Genomic DNA, 13,578 nt, shown 5'->3' with positions numbered 1-13,578 from the left:
ATATAAATTAGGGTCATCTCCGGCTACCGGTTTGACGGAGCTTTCCATCGACCGGCCTTTAAATTTCTGTCAACTTCCTCATGGCGTAAAATATATCTTTTGTTAAGATATATAAAAATATATTGCTGTGTCGATAACCGCACAGCAATATATTTTTACATTGCTATGTATTTGTCGCGATTATCATCTATCTATATCCCTCATTAAGGAATAAATTAAGAAACGAGAACAAACTATAAATATGCTTATATATACAAAGAGGGAATCTTGTGCTTCTCATATATCTATGTGGAGTGTTTCTGGATACAATATTCATATTATGTATAATATATGTTTTTTTTAATTAATTATTTGTTATTTCTGTTTCGTTTTATACTTTTTTATATGTCTTTACGATCTCTACGAGAGCACTACGATCTTGTTATTATTGTGCTCGTAAGTAAAAGTGAAACATTGCGTATCTGTTTAACATGTTATAAGTAAAAGTAAATAAATGGTCTATATACTTTAGTTCGATATGTCGATCCGATCAATAATATGATAATTTCGAGAAAGCTAGGAAAAGTGTTGGAGGGGAACTATGTGTTTTAGTCGTTTCAAGCACGAAAGTAACAGGACGTCAATTTCCATTGACGTATATGCCACACGTGCACATTTCGCGCACCCACGTTCATGTGTAACGCCTGTTTTGTTATTTTTTCTTCGCCGCGAGAGAAAGTGCTGAGCGACACCTTTTCCCATGTAATTAAGCTCACAGAAGGCCAGGCGAGACGCATAGCAGGCGATATCCGCGTTCGAAGCTTCGCGACCTGTCATTAAAATCACTCGAGTGCGCGGTGCGTGTATCATAATTTAAAGAAAATGCGAAATTCTTCAATCTAATTTCAATGTTACTTCTATTATTGTATACTGATCTCAAATCGTGAAGATATTTATGATATATATTTGTAATTGTTAAATGAATTTTGAAAATCAAACTCTAGATACAATTTTAGGATAAAGTTTCATATCTCAAGACATAGATAATTCAATATTTTAATTAGAGATCAACTGCACTCAGAAATAAAAAGGAAACGATTACTTCTATATGAAGCTTGACACTATTTAATTATTATATGTTTATGAAATTCTAATATTATGTATATAACAAGATAGTTATGGAATCTTACGTTATTAAATATATTTGTTTCGAGTGATATATAATTAAATTATTGGAATATATATAGTAAATAAAAATAGATAGGCTATAAAAAGTTGAATATGAAACTAGTTTAATTATCATCAGAAGAGAAAATCTCATGATATTAAGCTTTTATATCTTCATAATGTTCTCGATTTTACATATCTTAAATATCATAATCGTTCTTGATGATTTATTTACAAGATGTTTAATAAAAATTGATAGATTCCAATTTCAAGAGACTAAATATTTACTAATTTATTATACAAGTAGCTTATTTATTCCAAGATAAGAAATCCTTATAAAATATTAATGTATATTTATATTCTTATGCTTTTAACTTGAGACATATCTATAATACATCTATATGTATATATGTTACAATATATTCCATGTAATTTTCACGGAAATCTATATTACCTATATAATAACTTCATGATTATTCCATTGCTTTCCCGATGTTTCCCAGGTTTGCTCTTTCTCTTCTCAGATTCGTTCATTGCACCTGTCTAACCTTATACAGTTAATTACGAGCGTATATTAAATCTTAAATCCTCACAATAGAAGAATCACCCACACATTACACACTCGATCGTTATACGCAATTTAATAATGACTTATGAATACGTATATATTATAGATATATTATGAAATTACTCGAAATCAATTTGTGTTTCGTATACATGACGTTTTGTTTATGTTCGGAGAATTAAAAAAAAATTAAATATTAGACATGTATAGATAATGTATTGTAGAATTTAGTCATCGCACATCTGGCGATTTACGTATATCTACGCTTTCAATCTGATTGTGAAAGTGATGAACAGATTATGTATACTGAGAGAAAAATGTCGGAGTACTGCGAAGCAAATGTTACTTACGATATTCTCTTCGATATCTTTTGGTTATAAAAAAGATTATTTGCTACGAATAAAAATTTATTTCAGTGAAAAATAAATATACATCTCACAAATAAATTTTTAAGTCTTAAGAATTTTTAATCTTTTTCTCAGTGTAGTAAATAAAGATTCAAAGCTGAATGTATAATACATTCAAGTATATGATGTTAAAGAAACGCATTGCCTATTGCCCACGCGAGTATAAATATCGCAATAAACCAATACTTTATTACTTTCATATCTTATCGTTTTAATACGTAAATGAAACAGATAAATCGAGCGAAGTTTTTTTTTTTTCGATAAAAATAGCCAGTAAATTTACAGTCTCAGTTACAATAATTGCGTTTTGATGAGTAACCTAACGACGTACAGAACGGCATGCGCGTCGTCTGTAAGTCTTGCCGATCTCGCTGGGTAGATGACAATACAGTATATGCGCAGTAAGCTTCGCATAAACAGCGGTCAGCGCGCTCGGTGAACGTTAACTAATAAACATTGAAATAAAAAATCGAAACTAATTTCGATAAAGTATTACATTTTGCGCTTTGTTCTATGGATGATTCATTAACGTCATTTAAAATAACCACGACTTCCACTTGATTGAAAAAGTGTTTTGGAATCGAATTATTTGATTTGATTCTTTCTGTGTTAATGGGAATTTAATTTTATTATTATATTTTCTTTAATGTATTAAAATCATTAAATTTGCTTTCGAGATGTAAATGAATAAAAAAAAAAATGTTATTTAGATAAATAATTTTCAAAATAAAAATATGGTAAACTTTATTTTTTAAAAGAATCTTTTTAACATCTTTATACCAAGAAATGATCAATTTTAAATAAGTATGCACCTCTATCTTATTAAAACAAAGAAAATTGTATCATTATAATTGTATTTTTCTCGTCAATTAGAATTTAAGTAGCGACATTTCCATTACAAAACGCTCTTTCAATCGAACATAATTTATCGTAACCTTAGATAACGCTAACGACTTCACGAAAGAAAACGTAACATGCAATAACAATTCAACTATCGAAATTAATTTAAAATACAAAGAACAAAGCGTGCCGTTATTGCATAGGCGTATCTTACAGTAGACGAAACATTTTATGAGAGAGAGATAAAATCCACAAGAGAGAAAGAGAGAACTTATAGACTTGATGTTTGTTTCGATACACGTATTAACGGTACAATGTCGAGAGAATTATTATTATCTAGTTTGATACTTTAGAATACAATATTACGCCGAATATTCCTTATATATTCTAGATTAATTTATAATTATATTTAATAATATAATAAAGATGGAATTTTTCATTTTCAATATCATCCTCCACAAACTCTAGCAAGCATAAAACTTACGACATACTTACGACATTTTAATAAATTATTAAAATTGCACCACACAGGAAAAAAAACGCAGAAAGTTTCTAGTGACTTACTCAAATGCGACCAATTTAATAGGAAAAAAATGCATCGTAGACTTACTGAACTGAACATATTTAAGTGACATCACGATAAATACCGAAAAATTAACGTGCTCAACTGTGAATTCCGTTATGCAAAAGAAAAATGTCCTAATAAGAACTAAAGACTATAGAGTCAAAATCAGTGAAAAAAAAACACTAATTACCACGGAGAAATCATTAATTATGTCGCTGCCGCTCTCCTCTCCCTTTTTTCTGTACATGACTCTGTTTCTGTCTAGTATCCTCTCTTTTCTTCTATATTTCACGTCCTTCTGTCTTTCGCTCGCATTCTTCCGCGATGTTAACTATGTGAAGTACTCCCACGACACAAGAATGCCGCTTCAAGATCACGGACTTACGGTCGTGCCAGTCGACGACTCTCTTAATTATTCTTAACATTTTCCTCTTTGCTTCCACCTTCGCGACTTTGCTTCTCTTGCCGCTGTTGTTTAAGATGAAATATCAAAGCGCACAGTTAGATACTTGTGAAATAGAAAATCTAGTTATATAGATAGCAACATAATGATGATACGTTTGAATTTTGGTATACAAGTACTGATGTACATAGATTCAGGGAAGTTGCATTTATAAACAAAATCGGGATATTTTTAATAATTTCAGAGTAATATAATAATTTTATATACATATATATATGTATCTATGTATATGGGGCATTCCATCCGAAGTGTGCCACTCGAAAACTTTTAGATCTTTGATTTGGCTGAAATTTTGATAAATTATAGTATCCATCGCAAGAAGCTACCATGATTTTTTTCGAATTTTTTTATTAAAACTAGTATAACTTTTTTTTGGAGGGTGGACAAATGAAAATAACGGGTGGACAAACGTGGACAAACAGTGGACAAACTAATGCAATAATGATTTTACCAAAATTCGCATTTAGGGGTGCCGACTTCACAGAGCAGTTCTGAGAAATTGACACCCCTAAACACGAATTTTGACAAAGTCATTATTGCATTCGTTTGTCCACTGTTTGTCCACGTTTGTCCACGTTTGTCCACCCATTATTTTCATTTGTCCACCCTATTATTATTATATTTTTCATAATAATGAATAATAATCACCTGGGGGTACTAAAACTTTTTTTTGTATATAACTGTTCATTGGAGTGTGAACGAACGAAAATAACGGTTGGACAAACGAGGACAAACAGTGGGCGAAGGAATGCAATAATGGTTTTACCAAAATTCGAATTTAGGGTTTCCAACTTCACAGAGCTGCTCTGAAAAGTCGGCATCCCTAAATGCGAATTTTGGTAAAATCATTATTGCATTAGTTTGTCCACTGTTTGTCCACGTTTGTCCACCCGTTATTTTCATTTGTCCACCCTCCAAAAAAAAGTTATACACAAAAAAAAATTGTAGTACCCCCAAGTGATTATTTTTCATTATTATGAAAAACATAATAATAATAGGGTGGACAAATGAAAATAATGGGTGGACAAACGTCGACAAACAGTGGACAAACGAATGCAATAATGATTTTACCAAAATTCGCATTTAGGGGTGCCGACTTCTCAGAGCAGCTCTGTGAAGTTGGTACCCCTAAATGAGAATATTGGTAAAATCATTATTGCATTCGTTTGTCCACCCTACGTTTATTGTATTTTTCGTAATAGTGTAAAATAATTACTTGGGGGTGTTACAATTTTTTTTGTGTATAACTTTTTTTTGGAGGGTGGACAAATGAAAATAACGGATGGACAAACGTGGACAAACAGTGGACAAATGAATGCAATAATGATTTTACCAATATTCTCATTTAGGGGTACCAACTTCACAAAGCAGCTGAGTGAAGTTGGAACCTCTAAATGCGAATATTTGTAAAATCATTATTGCATTTGTTTGTCCACTGTTGTCCACGTTTGTCCATCTATTATTTTCGTTTGTCCACCCTATTTTTATTATATTTTTCATAATAATGAAAAATAATCACTTGGGGGTACTACAATTTTTTTTGTGTATATCTTTTTTTTGGAGGGTGGACAAATGAAAATAACGGGTGGACAAACGTGGACAAACGAATGCAATAATGATTTTATCAAAATTCTCATTTAGGGGTGCCGACTTCACAGAGCTACTCTGAGAATGAATTCACATATATCAAAATTCAAAAAGAAATTTTTATGCCAACTCCCACTAGCTTTTTTCACTTTTATATTTAATTTTATCAAGAATCTAGATTACTTTTCATTTCTTTTATATAAGATATCAAGGAAATATCTACGAACTAATATGCCTATAATTATTTTAAGAATTATATCGTTATGTATGTATACCTATACATGTGATAATTACAAGAAGATATCGAATAAAATATAATACGTAATAAATGAAATACATACGATATTTAGCAATTTTTACCTAAATATTTAACAAGAGTCCTCTTTATTTGTCCGAGCAATTTTTAATGCGAGTTCATATACAGAATCGTCGCCACGCGGAATCGAGTCCGCGTGTAGTGAAATCTTCAGATCGAAAGCGATTATATTTATATGAGGTGGAAATTTAAAAAAGAAAAGCATGAGAAGCGTGCTCGCTTAACTGTCGCCGTTATCTTGCTCCGCAGATCGTGCTAATAATACTAGCTGTAATACAGTGACTTTCAAATACCATGCAGGCAGACTCAGCACCGTGTCACACTTCTTCTCGGGGTGACGCAAAGATGGACGATTAAAACAATTTAATATTAGTTATCCATCGTTATCTTTTCTACTTCTGAGAAATCCAATTTTTTTTTTTTTACAAATGCGAAGTAGAATCCTTTTATGTGCTGTTTATGTTTCTTGCTTTCCGCTAACTGCTTCCAGGCAGTAGGAATGAATTTATCTGTTTTATCGTGCGAACATCGTATTTCAAGTACTCGGCGTAGTTTTAACCTTCTTTGCACGAAACTCATTTTCTTGTTATAAATGTAAGGAAAATTTCTTTCGTGTGAGTTACTTTTCCTATTTTTTTTTGTGATTTTTCTTTTTATATGGAGATGCATTTTCTATTGTGTGAACATTGGAAAGTGGCTTCGTGTACACTTCCTAATTACTATTTGTGCTCAATGAAGCTTCAAGAGGCGTCACTATACATCGTTATCTTTACGATCTCCGTCGCATTAAAAACTCGCGCTTTCCTTCTTACAATTAGAAGTCGCGATTGAGTTTCGGCAATGTTTCCCTTTCGCTCGCTACATCTTTATCTTTTCTTTGCTCCGGATGTTAAAAAGCGAGTAACTCATGAATAGAATTGTTCCTATCAACATGGAGAAATTCAGGGTAATGATGATCGTGCGGGAAGCTGTGATATCAAGACGATCATTGTGTGAGCTTTCGCGAAGTCAACACGGATTTCGTCGGAAGTCAATTAAAGTAAAATTTATTCCGCAAAAAGTGGGTACATGATCTCGTATACACTTATTGTATCGATTTTAATAATAATATCTTTTGTATTGAAATTTAGAAACGAAACAATATTTTTTAGAATATTTTATCACTTTCCTCAATTAGGTTGATCTCATATGCGATTATATATTCTTTATTTACATTTATTATATGTATATTCTTTAGGTATATATTGTATTATTAAACATTAAAGAAACAATGGTAACCTAATTCCTTGAGTTAAATAATATATTTTATTATTTTTAACTTCCATATATGTCAAAATGTAGATCAATCCACTTTGTGATTATAAGATTTTATTAAAATAAACAACGTTCATATATATATATATATATATATATATATATGAACGTTGTTTATTTTAATAAAATCTATGTTATTATAATATATATATATATATTATAATAACATATGCACTTAGTAAATAATAAACTAAATTTGAGTAAAATTTAATACATTTTTATTAGTTACATAGTTTAATTCTATCTTGTTTTATTTAAATTAATGTATATTGATTATGAGTAAGATTGTGGTCTTATATACAGAAATGACTAAAAATAATTAAAATTGAGTATAATTAATTGACATTATGAATTTAACAGTCATTCATCGGCTTGTTACAATCAAAATATACTCTGTATTTTCGATAGAATTTTTTTATCATTATTACCTATAATGAGAGATACCCAGTATATTTATAGTATAACGATCGAAACTACGATCGGCGATGGAAATTAAAGGAGATGCTTTTTTCTGCAATCTAGGATTGATCGAGGAGATAATGTTTTCGTCCTTTTGCATCACCTGCCTAAGAACATAGCGTATCCTGAACATCCAAGCAATTGACGACGTACTTGAGAAGGGGTCATCCTGTCGTTCTTCATGAGCAGATATGTGCGCCTCTTCTTTCATCTCTTTTTTCTTCTACCGATCTTTCTCCTCTTTCTTTTCTTTTCAAGTCCACTGACTAAGACTCGCCAATGCCGCTGAGCTGTAAAGTCGTAGAAAAAGTCTTGATCGTAAAACCTGCCTCGCTTCCGCACTTTGCGATAGCTTTGCCGCTCGCGATTAGACTTCACGGAAATCCCCGACAGGACAATGAAAATTTCAGGAAATTCTTAATCCGATTGATAGGCGGTACACGGAAGATCTTATCGAAGCTAATCATCTGTGTGGTGAAGTAATGCAGGGTGGAAAAACGTATTCATACATAGATTAAGATTTCTTTGCCACGTACATTTCGTCTCTCATTAACTTTTGATAATAAAATTAACAAGTATTAGGTTTCGCAAGTTTTAAAGTCAGCTAATTACTTATATTTTGTGACTATTTGTACTTGTGTTTTCTAACACAATACAAAAATAATTCGGCTGATGTGATATTTTTCATAATAAATCCTTTACAATGTGTTTTAAACTGTGTACAATGTTCACTAACATGCTGTTTTAGCTTAGGATTGTGTTTTAAGATTTGATGAGCAGTTTATTTGAACGGGAAATTGTAGAATTCAAATAAAAATATAGTTAGATATCCAAGATCTATTTTAACTCAATTTGGTCTTCTTCGTTCATTTAAACAAATAGATATGAACAAAAAAATGCACACTCCTATATTAAATTATATGTACTTGTAATATTTCAAGCGTAGTTTGAACCAATCTATCCGAGATTTTTTATTTCCTAATTAAGTTGTGATTAAACTTACTCCGATGATAGTGTAAAAATTTTGTTTTGTTTTCTCTATGGTTTATCACAAATGATTTTGTAGTGAGTAACTTTTAAAGTTATCACAACAAAATCATCAGTCTAGTCATTAATCACAGCTAGAGAAAAATCACAATTTTTACATTATCATCAAGTTAAATGAGAAGTCTAAATTACAAGTTAATTAAAAAATGGAAAACGTTTCTAAGAAACGTGTCCGTTACTAGTTGAGCCTTCGTTTTCCATGATCAGATCTCAGGAAGATTTAGATTTTTCCCATGCGTGATCCTGATTGTGAGTGTAAAGAAGACCGCTGAATATAAATGATTCTTAATCCCGTACTTAAATTGTGTTATTACGATCGTTTTGGCAGAATGATTAAATCCCTCTCGTAATTCGCGACAGTACGTTAACGAAGCCCGAGCACATATGTCGCGCGCAAACGCTGTCGTAATAAAGGATAATCAAGGTGTAGAAATGCCGAGGCATCTGTGCACGGTGATTATAATCCGGGGAAGAGGGATGGGGAAAAGCAACGAAGGGCCATGTCTGTCTCGCATTGCGGCGAGGGGGAAAACGAATAAGTAAGGAGGCGAGAACGCGTAATGACGTGCAAGTGAACAGGAGGAGCTATGTCCGTTGCCGTGTACGAGCGAATGAGACGAGCGGCTAGAAAATATGGCCATGATATTTACTAACTCGGCCTCCGCGTGAAAGTGTTCACTTTTCGCTTTGTGCCCCCCTCGTCGAAAGAACGCGCGCGAACGATCCCATGTAACGGGTGTCGCGATCAATCGATCGAGACGGGAACTGCATATAAATTTTACGAAAGAATTTGGAGCGTATCTCTTATATCTATACATGAATGATACTAATTCATGAATTTTGAATAATTTTTTTTGCAAGGAAAGGAAATGACTTTTTAAAAATATATTTTAGGACGCTAAGTTTGAATCTGCCGTCAGAAAAATTCATTTCGGTCGAATTTTTCTTTTAGATACAGTTTGTCATATCAATTTTATGATATGTCATTTTTAACTTCTACTATGTTACCTGATATGTTGATTTCCTAGCTAGACACAGGTTTCCAAATAATGCGAGCGACTGTTTCCAAAAAATTTTTACGTAATAAAAGTATTTATGATTCAATTTATGTCTGTTCTATAACAGAGTCGCAAGTCGTAAGTCGTATGAAATTGGTCAATCATTGGTTGAATATGAAAAAAATAATCGACTATAATTTGTTAATTTTTTATGGTTTATGGGTTGCGACACTATTGTAGAACAGGCTTTAGGAGGAGAGCCTGATCATATATTCATAGAAGTCTCACCATTTAAAAATTAAGAACTTCTAAGGTTATGCCGTTCTCAGTGGCTCTAATAAGTAATTGTTCGTATATTTTTTTAATTAGAAAGAGTTCGACAGTCATTACATAGTTCGACGAATGGAAGCCTGCATTTTTGTAGGAGGAAGAATTTTTGAACGTTAACTGGAGCTATTGTTTCCATTTACTAGAAATTCAATTTATTTAGAGCTGATTATCAGTGATTATAAACCTCTTGTGTAAATACCTCCTCGTAAAAATTCACTTATTCCTTATTCTAACAAGATATACGTATATATGAAAAGTAAAAAAAAAAAAATTTAAATCAAAAATAGAACTCTCGAGAATGTCAATAACAATAAACAAACAGGCCAATGAGAGTCAAAAACTGCGGTAGTTAGTGCGAGTTTAAAATTATTTATTACAATATAATTACAAAACTAAATCAAACGTCTCGGCTACTATTTGAGCCATTTTCAATGATATGAATAATACCCCTTCAAATTTCATGTAGTATGGTCGTCAATCAGCTGCACAGGTGTAGCGACACATCATTTCCATTAGACAAAAAATTAGTTGGTTTTTTGGTGATTAATGGACAACAATGCAGCAAATTAAACAAACATAAATCACATCAAAAGAATTTATAACATTATACATGTAGAATAAAATGATACAAAGTCAACGGACAATAGTCAAAAATTAGTTTTGTAATTATATTGTAATAAATAATTTTAAACTCGCACTAACTACCGCAGTTTTTGACTCTCATTGGCCTGTTTGTTTATTGTTATATGAAAAGTGTTTGGCAACAAGTAAAAGAAAATTTAAGGTGTTATTTTAAATGATAAAATAAAATAGATATTGGAAGCAACAAAATTGAAGTTGATATTCCGTTTTTTAATTATAAATGTTTAAACATTTCTGTGCATTAAGCTTTCATTTAAACACATTCAGAATTATAAAATCAAGAATAACAAAATTTCGGTGAAAACTTGTCTTTTAATTATTATTAATGTCTAAATACCATATTCACGTGCTTTAGGTATTCTTTTTATCAATATTTATGATTAAAAAACGAAATCATATTCGTAATTTTGTTCATTCATGATTTCCGTCTTAGTTTATCATTTAGAATCACTCCTAAATTTTCTCTCTGTATCCGAACACTTCATGTATTTATTCATTTATATATTTAGTTAGACTGTTTAAAACTTACCGATATATATGACACCTTCCTAAAAGACAAATTTTTTCACATGAGATTGGAATCTTGAATCAGTTATACATGTCATAATGATGAACGTCTTTGTCTAATCATCACGACATCAAAGTATGTCACCGTTTTATTATCTTATTTTCACAAGACTGAATAAAACATTAATAATTCTTTTTGGTGCAGACCGAGAATTGGCTTGGAGTTGTCCTGAATTAACGTCATTAGATCGAAAAAGACAAAAAAATACTGATAAAAAAAAGAGTCTAGTAATACGTAACTACCAAATGTTGAGTGAAATAATTTCAAGTGTTGTTAATATAATAAAAAATAATTCGATTTTTTTTTGTTAACATTTAGTAGATATTACTAAACACATAATAATATAACCAATCGTTTAGTAATAATTACTAAATATCTGTAGAAAAATAATAAAATTATTTTTTATTATATTAACTGAATATTTGATTCAAATTATTTCACTCAACATTTGGTAGCTATTACCAAGCTCTTTTTTCAGTGTACCGGAAACGGTTACCGGTTTATCGAGAGAACTGTGTAACTGTGTGTGAATGCTAAGAATTTGGTCGGCGGAAACGATAAGCGCGTGGGCTATCATCGAGGAGTATGTTCCTCCGCGTTCGGTAGTGGCACCTCGCTAAGAGGGCATCGCGAATGAAGAGAAGGGGTCCGCGAGGCACCTTTCTCGCGCGCGGTGCTCGCCGTGGAATGGCAAAAAAGAGAGGAGACCCTGTGACGTCACGCGACTTGTGCGGCGGTGCCGCTAGCCTCTCACTTGGTCGCCGACGTTCGGCCCGTTCGGTTCATCGTTGGCTCCGTTCGTTTCCTCTTCTCGATTCAGCCCGCCGCGTTCACTATTCGTCCTTCCGCACAATTAATGTTTCCGTTAAAAAAAAAAAAAAAAAAATAGAAACCGAGGAATAACGGAAAATATTCAGTTTAAGCTTCAACTCGACGCGACGACCGGCGTCGCGTTTCGGCGGTTATTCGTACTCGAGCGCGAACGGGAGTGACATCAACGGGAACGGTAGTTGTGCGAATACGCGGTGACACGGATCGCGAACGCGGTCCCGGATAGACCGCGAGTTCCGCTCCGCATTGCGCTTGGTAGTGAAGAGTTTTGTATTTTTTTCATTTCTTGATTGTGCCACATGATTTTCTGGATATGATACCGGATGGATTAAACCGCCATTGGGGGTAAGCGCCCTTTAAATTTTCTCTATTGCGCGACTTTAAACCGGCACAGATTGCTGCTTCTAGCGTAGAATATGTAGACAGGCACTTCGTCGGAGGTTCGTTATCCTCGAATATTTTTTTTCCAAAGTTGGGAAAGTTACTTTGCAAGTTACTTATATGTTATTTTTTATTATAGAAATTAAGTACAATAAGTTTGGGTGTTTTATAATATTTTTTACATACAATTATATTTTATCATTTGCTCCAATTTTGTACTATTTTTTGTACTCAATTTCTATAACAAATAAATATTATAAGGTAACCTGAAAAGTATTCTATAAGTAATTTGTAATGTAACTTTCTCAATCCTGTTTTTTTTTTTTGAGGCGCTAATTACACTGTGGGCAATAAAATTTGATCTTTTTTTTTATATTGCGAATGTAGATAATTGCAAAACGTTGTATTTTTGTCTGAACACGAATCTATTACTTAAATTTGATTATTAGTTTTTATTTTTAAGAAAAATAGAGTCACAGATGCAAAACATGACGATTTTAAGGGTTTTTATGATGTAATATCAAATTTTATTTCTAAATTTTTTGTTTGTATTACCCGAAAGTATCAATTTTTAGTTTTAAAATGTATTTTAGCTTTTTTAAATATCATTTTTTGTTTTCGAGATATATTATTTGAAAACAGCTCGCAATACTGCTTGTATTACATGGAAAAAAGCTGTTTTTAAATTAATATATCTCAAAAACGAAAAATGATATACATTAGCATTCTTATACATGAGATACACTGGGCCTTCAAATACTAGTTAAGAAAATGTTTGAGTGAATAGAAGAATTTATTATAATAATCGAAATATTATTGATTAAAAATTGTATACAGTCTAGAAAGTTTACATAGCATTCAAAGTGAATAAAATTTATGAACAAAATTTACCGTAAACTTATATTAAGTGTTACTTATAAAGTATTATAAGACTATTATAAAAAAAAATTACAGAATCTTTTGCACTAGTTTTTTTTAATCGTGAACTGTCTTATCATCATTGCAAATGTTCCACCATAATAACAGTGTCAAGCTGAAGTAAATTGTTGCTTGTCGTAGTTGTCATAATTTATTTCGGTCGACAGTAACAACATTTTATGCAGCTGTTCTAATTGTGAA

The 13,578-nt window shown here is 31.9% G+C and overlaps 1 protein-coding gene across 1 annotated transcript in view; it reads left to right on the top strand.

The window, feature by feature from the left end:
• The first annotated feature begins 12,014 nt into the window (after positions 1-12,014).
• The window catches only part of RhoGEF64C (Rho guanine nucleotide exchange factor at 64C), a 73,280-nt gene continuing 71,716 nt past the window's right edge, over positions 12,015-13,578 (top strand). Inside the window, exon 1 of the mRNA XM_018550790.1 lies at positions 12,015-12,423. The gene's annotated coding sequence lies outside the window, so the exon portion shown is untranslated. The remainder of the gene's footprint in view (positions 12,424-13,578) is intronic.

The sequence above is a fragment of the Cyphomyrmex costatus genome, unplaced genomic scaffold, assembly GCF_001594065.2.
Source record: "Cyphomyrmex costatus isolate MS0001 unplaced genomic scaffold, Ccosl1.0 scaffold13, whole genome shotgun sequence".
In the NCBI taxonomy this organism is placed as follows: domain Eukaryota; kingdom Metazoa; phylum Arthropoda; class Insecta; order Hymenoptera; family Formicidae; genus Cyphomyrmex; species Cyphomyrmex costatus.
Note: the sequence above shows the minus strand (reverse complement) of the source record. Positions and strands in the feature narration are given on the sequence as shown.